The sequence below is a fragment of the Triticum urartu genome, chromosome 3 (assembly GCF_003073215.2).
Source record: "Triticum urartu cultivar G1812 chromosome 3, Tu2.1, whole genome shotgun sequence".
Taxonomy (NCBI): Eukaryota; Viridiplantae; Streptophyta; class Magnoliopsida; order Poales; family Poaceae; genus Triticum; species Triticum urartu.
The window spans coordinates 533,368,912-533,376,008 of NC_053024.1; positions in this window are offsets into that span (position 1 = coordinate 533,368,912).

The following is a 7,097-nucleotide window of genomic DNA, read 5'->3' on the forward strand; positions in this document are numbered from 1 at the left end:
TGATCGAACTCTTTACCATTGTCGTCGGGACCCAGATGATGTTTGGCTGGCATTGGCGTCATGAAGCCTTTGCAGTCTTGCATACCAAACTTCTTCAGGCAATCTTTGAGATACTTCTCTTGAGATATGAAGATGTCGTTGCATTGCTGTCGTATTTGGAGACCGAGGAAGAACTTCAGCTCTCCCATCATGGACATCTGATATTGCTCTTGCATCATATATCCAAACTCTTCACTGTACTTCTGATTGGTGCAGCCGAAGATAATGTCATCCACATATATTTGGCACACAAACAGTTCACCATCATATGTCTTCGTGAAGAGAGTGGGGTCGAGGGAACCAGGAAAGAAGCCTTTGCTCTTCAGGAAGTATTTGAGTGTGTCATACCAAGCCCGAGGGGCTTGTTTGAGGCCATACAGTGCCTTGTTGAGCTTGTATACCATGTCAGGATGTTTTGGATCTTCAAAGCTAGGCGGTTGTGCAACATACACTTCTTCTTCAATCTTGCCATTGAGAAAAGCACTGTTCACATCCATTTGATAAAGAAGTATGTTATGATGATTTGCATAGGCCAGCAGTATGCGTATGGCTTCAAGTCGAGCCACGGGAGCAAATGTTTCATCAAAGTCAATGCCTTCCACTTGAGTATATCCTTGAGCAATGAGGCGAGCTTTGTTTCTGACAACTTGACCATGCTCATCTTGCTTGTTGCGGTATATCCATTTGGTGCCAATTATGTTGTGCTTCCGAGGATCAGGACGCTTAACCAGTTCCCATACATTATTCAGCTCAAACTGTTGAAGCTCTTCTTGCATAGCTTGAATCCATTCAGGTTCCATGAAGGCTTCTTCAACTTTCTTGGGTTCTGTTATTGAGACGAATGCGAAGTGCCCATAGAAATTTGCCAGCTGAGTCGCCCTTGAACGAGTAAGTGGACTAGGCGCATTGATGCTATCAATTATTCTTTCAATCTGCACTTCATTGGCAATGCGAGGATGTACAGGGCGAAGATTTTGCTCTTGCTGATCATTGTCGTTGTTAGAAGGAATGTCTTCAGGATGAGCATTTTCTTCATGTTGATCAGGTGTTGAGATGATAAGTTCCTCTTCAGGTTGAGCTTCAGAGGGTATGATTTCTCCAGTTCCCATTAGCTTGATTGATTCGCTGGATGGAACTTCATCTAGCACATTTGGCAGGTGCTCTCTTTGTGAACCGTTAGTCTCATCAAATCGCACATCCACTGTTTCAACCACTTTATAGAGAAAGAGATTGAAGACTCTGTAGGAGTGCGAATCCTTTCCATACCCAAGCATAAAACCCTCATGTGCTTTTGGTGCAAATTTTGAAGTGTGACGTGGATCCTTGATCCAGCACCTGGCACCAAATACTCTGAAGTAACTGACATTTGGCTTCTTGCCAGTAAGGAGCTCATAAGATGTCTTGTTCAGAAGCTTGTGAAGATAAACATGATTGATTGTATGGCATGCAGTATCAATGGCTTCAGGCCAGAATTTTCTTGGGGTCTTGTATTCATCTAGCATCATTCTGGTCATCTCAATGAGTGTTCTGTTCTTGCGTTCGACGACGCCATTCTGCTGTGGCGTGTACGGGGCTGAGAATTCATGTCTGATGCCCAAGGTATCAAGATATGTATCAAGGCCAGTGTTCTTGAATTCAGTGCCATTGTCACTTCTGATGTGCTTTATCTTGGCGCCATAATTGTTCATAGCTCGATTGGCGAAGCGTCTGAAGACATCCTGCACTTCAGTCTTGTAAAGGATTATGTGCACCCAAGTATATCTAGAATAATCATCAATAATAACAAAGCCATAGAGGCAAGCAGTAGTAGTAAGAGTTGAGTAATGAGTGGGACCGAAAAGATCCATGTGGAGCAGTTCGAAGGGTCGAGTGGTTGTCATGATTGTCTTCGAGGGATGTTTGGCCCTTGTCATCTTCCCTGCTTCACAGGCACCGCATAAGTGATCTTTCTTGAACTTGACGCCCTCGATGCCTATGACATGCTTCTTCTTTGCAAGGGTGTGGAGATTCCTCATGCCAGCATGCCCTAGCCTCCGATGCCAGAGCCAGCATTCTGAAGCCTTTGCTAGAAGACATACGGCAAGTTGTGGTCCTGCCAAAAAATCTACCACGTACAAATCATCTTTCCGATACCCTTTAAACACTAGAGACTTGTCAGATTTCATTAGTACAAGGCAACGATATTTTCCAAATATTACGATCATGTTCAAATCACAAAGCATTGAGACAAACATTAAGTTGAAGCCAAAGGATTCAACAAGCATGACTTTATCCATGTGTTGATCCTTTGAGATTTCAACTCTACCTAGACCCAATACCTTACTTTTACCAGTGTCAGCAAATGTGATGTGACTCTTGTCGGATGGACGTAAGGTTGAGTCCATAAATAGGCTTCTTTTACCAGTCATGTGGTTGGTACACCCACTATCAATAATCCATTCTAAAGACGCTGGTGTCGTACCCTACAGTGCAGTTAGGGGGATAGGCTTCACGAAGAGAATTGTGAAGCAAAAACATTTGACGAACCAGTGGGTTATGAAAGCTTAGATCCAGATTAGGACTGATAGGGAGAGTAGCAAGTGATTCAGGAAGGAAGTGCATAGTAAGACCATTCGGGCATTTGATCTTGCGCCCTACAAGATGTTTAAGGTCCCCAGCAATAGCGTCAGACGATTTTGGTTTTCTGCTAGAGACCTTTGCCTGCAAAAGAGAGTTAAGCTTTCTTAGCCACCCACATCTTCAAGGGTGGCTTAGAAGCAATCAGTCTAAGTGCAGCGTCTGAGAATTTTGGCTTTGGAGACCTAGCAAAAACTCTTGCAGGCGGACAATAGTACTCATAAGAATAAGCAGAATAGTTCTTGGTCTTATGAACATGGAGGTTTGATGAACCGCGCTCATATTCATAGGCCTGAGTATGGTTTCCCTGCAAAACATTTGCGTTAGCACGACTCAGGTGAGTCCTCTATCTGTATGAAGCCTTTGGACCGTATGAAGTCTGTGGTCTGAGGTTTGTCTTCTTCACGTGTGGTGTCATGATGACATTCACAGGAAGATTCTCCAGACACTTTTTTGGAACCCAGATCTTCTTCATAGGCGGTCCATTCATGCAGTTAGTACCAATGTACCTGGCAAACACTTCACCATTTTGATTCTTAAACAGTTTATAGTTTGCATCAAAGGATTCATCAATGACAATGGGATTTGCACAAGAGAAGCCAGATAGATTGGATAGATCTGCTGAATATTCCTTTGCAGCAACCCATGTGGTTTCGGGGTACTGCTCAGGTTTCCAGTAAGAGCCATCAGCATTCATTTTCCTTACAAACCCAACAGCCTCTTTCCTCGGGTTTCGGTTCAAGAACTGCTTTTTGAGGACATCACATAGTGTCTGATGCCCTTTAAGACTTTTGTACATCCCTGTTTCAAGCAATGTCTTCAACCTAGCATTCTCATCAGCAATAGCAGTGGAATCCTCGGCAGAGGGGTTAGTTCCCACATCAACAGTTGAAGATATTGCAACAGTAGCAGCAGTAGAACATTCAGCAACAGTAGTAGCATTATCACGCTTAATGCACTTAAGACATGGTGGTTCAAATCCTTCCTGAGCGGAACTGATCTGTTTGGAGCGAAGTGACTCATTTTCTTTTTGAAGATCTTCATGAGACGCTCTCAATTTCTCAAGATCTTGCTTCCTTTGAAGATAATCATAGGAAAGCTTTTCATGAGTTGTTGAGAGCGTTTCATGACGACTTTCAAGTTCCTCATACTTAACGTGAAGATTTTTTATATCTTCAATTAAGGACTCACGAGTCATTTCAGCGCCTAACAGATCATCGCTTTTGTCTAATAGTTTTTGAATATGTTCCATGGCTTTATGTTGTTCAGTTGCAATTTTAGCAAGTGTTTTGTAGCTGGGTTTTGAACCACAATCAGAGTCATCGTCACTGGATGTTTGATAGTGAGTAGTGCGTGTGTTTACCTTGGCACCGCGTGCCATGAAGCAGTAGGTAGGAGCGGAGTAGTCCTTGTCATTTGTATCGGTGTCGGTAATGAGGTCATTGTCTTCAGTGTTGAAGATGGACTTGGCAACGTATGTTGTAGCCAGACTTGCGACGCCAGAATCGGACTCCTCCTCAGACTCCACCTCCGCCTCCTCAGAAGCGGACTCCTCCTCTGAATCCATTTCCTTGCCAACAAACGCACGTGCCTTGAGATGAGCTCTTCTTGTGTGATGAAGACTTTCAAGAAGACTTGGAAGAGGACTTTGAGTATTTCTTCTTCTTCTTGTCGTCAGAGTCATATTCCTTGCTCTTCTTCTTCTTTTTGTTCTCATTGTCCCACTGCGGACACTCAGAGATGAAGTGGCCATGTTTCTTGCACTTGTGACATGTTTTATTCTTGTAGTCATGAGCAGAAGCTTCATCATTCCTTGAGCTTGATCGGGAAGACTTTCTGAAGCCTTTCTTCTTGGTGAATTTTTGGAACTTCTTGACAAGCATAGCAAGTTCCCTTCCAATGTCTTCAGGATCATCAGAACTGCTGTCAGATTCTTCTTCAGATGAGGAGACAGCTTTTTCCTTCAAGGCACGAGTTCGCCCATAGTTTGGACCGTAGATATCTCTTTTCTCAGAAAGCTGAAACTCATGTGTGTTGAGCCTCTCAAGTATGTCAGACGGCTCGAGTGTCTTGAAATCAGGACGTTCTTGAATCATCAGGGCTAGGGTGTCAAATGAACTGTCAAGTGATCTCAGTAGTGTCTTGACGACTTCATGCTTGGTGATCTCAGTAGCGCCAAGGGCTTGAAGCTCATTCGTGATGTCAGTGAGTCGATCAAATGTGAGCTAGACATTCTCATTGTCATTTATCTCGAAGCGGTTGAAGAGGTCGCGAAGGACACTGATTCTCTAATCTCTCTGGGTTGAGACGCCTTCGTTGACCTTGGAGAGCTAGTCCCAGACTAGCTTAGATGTTTCCAAAGCACTCACGCGGCCATACTGTCCTTTGGTCAGATGACCACAGATGATATTCTTGGCAGTAGAGTCCAGTTGAACGAACTTCTTGACGTCAGCAGCAGTGACACCCTCTCCAGCCTTGGGAACGCCGTTCTTGACTACATACCATAGGTCGACGTCAATGGCTTCAAGATGCATGCGCATCTTATTCTTCCAGTAGGGATATTCAGTTCCATCGAAGACGGGGCACGCAGCGGAGACTTTGATTATCCCTGCAGTCGACATAGCTAAAACTCCAGGTGGTTAAACCGAATCACACAGAACAAGGGAGTACCTTGCTCTGATACCAACTGAAAGTGCGTTATATCGACTAGAGGGGGGTGAATAGGCGATTTTTATGAAAGTCTTCAAAATGTGGAAGTTATGAAGACAAACGACAGAAATAAACCTATTACCCTGCAGCGGAAGGTAGACTACACTAGGCAAGCCATAGTCAAGTATTCAATAGAGTGAAAGCACAATGACTAAGAGCAGCAATGTAGTAAGGATCAAGTAGGAAGAAATTATGAAGCCAAACAGAACACGCAGTCACTCAGTGAAGATAAAAGATAGTGCAATCATACAATGTCTTCACAAGGAGTAACAGTACGTAAAGAGAAGGGAAGGATGAAACCAGTGACTTGTTGAAGACAATGATGTGTTGGACCAGTTCCAGTTGCTGTGACAACTGTACGTCTGGTTAGGGCGGCTAGGTATTTAAACATGAGGACACACAGTCCCGGACACCCAGTCCTGAACACGCAACTCAGGACACCCAGTCCTCACCGTATTCCCCTTGAGCTAAGGTCACACAGACCTCGCCCAATTACTCTGGTAAGTCTTCAAGGTAGACTCCCAAACCTTCACAGACTTCGTTCACCGGCGATCCACAATGTCTCTTGGATGCTCAGAACGCGACGCCTAACCGGCTGGAGGATGCACAGTCCTCAAGTGTAATAAGTCTTCAGATCACACAGACAAGAAGACTTAAGTGATGCCTAATTCTCTTTGGCTCTGGGTGGTTAGGGCTTTATCCTCGCAAGGAATTCTCTCTCAAATGCTTCGAGGTGGGTTGCTCTCAAATGACAAAAGCCGTACACTAACTCTGAGCAGCCAACTGTTTATGGTTGTAGGGGGTGGGCTATTTATAGCCACTAGGCAACCCGACCTGATTTGTCCAAAATGACCCTGGGTCACTAAGGAACTGACACGTGTTCCAACGGTCAGATTTCAAACTCACACAGCAACTTTACTTGGGCTACAAGCAAAGCTGACTTGTCCGACTCTGGACAAGATTCGCTCTCATAGTCTTCACTCGAAGACATAGGTTTTGTTTAAGCATCACTTCGGTCATTCTGAATGGTTCTCTTGGACCCCACTTAACAGTACGGTGGTTCCTATGACTCAACAAAGAAGAAAAAGAGCTACGAAAGATCTAAGTCTTCGAGCTCCATAGGCTTCATGCGATGTCTTCTCTTGTCATAGTCTTCAATGTGAATGTCTTCATATACCACCTTTGACTTCAATGTCTTCATACATTTTTAGGGGTCATCTCTGGTAGGAAAACCGAATCAATGAGGGACCTATACCTGTGTTATCCTGCAATTCTCACAAACACATTAGTCCCTCAACTAGGTTTGTCGTCAATACTCCAAAACCAACTAGGGGTGGCACTAGATGCACTTACAGGAGCCCCAGGGCCTGAGGCCGGCGCTCCTGAGACTCCGGGGCGTGTATAGCCCCAACTCATTATTACGTGAGAGTGTCACGGGCGGCGATTCTTCACAGGCACCGGGCCTTCTTCACAGGCTCTGGGCCTTTATTCACAGGCTCTGGGCCTTGCTTCACAGGCTCTAGGCCTTTCTTCACAGGCTCTGGGCCTTGCTTCACAGGCTCTGGGCCTTGCTTCACAGGCTCTGGGCCTTGCTTCATGGGTAGAACTTCCGGAGGTGCTGGATGTTCCAGGCGTTTTGGATAGGTGTCCCTTCTTGCGTCTCCAGGCGCACGGCGCCAGGCCTGGAGATGTGGACGACCCTGAACGGGCCCTCCCACATGGGTGAAAGCTTG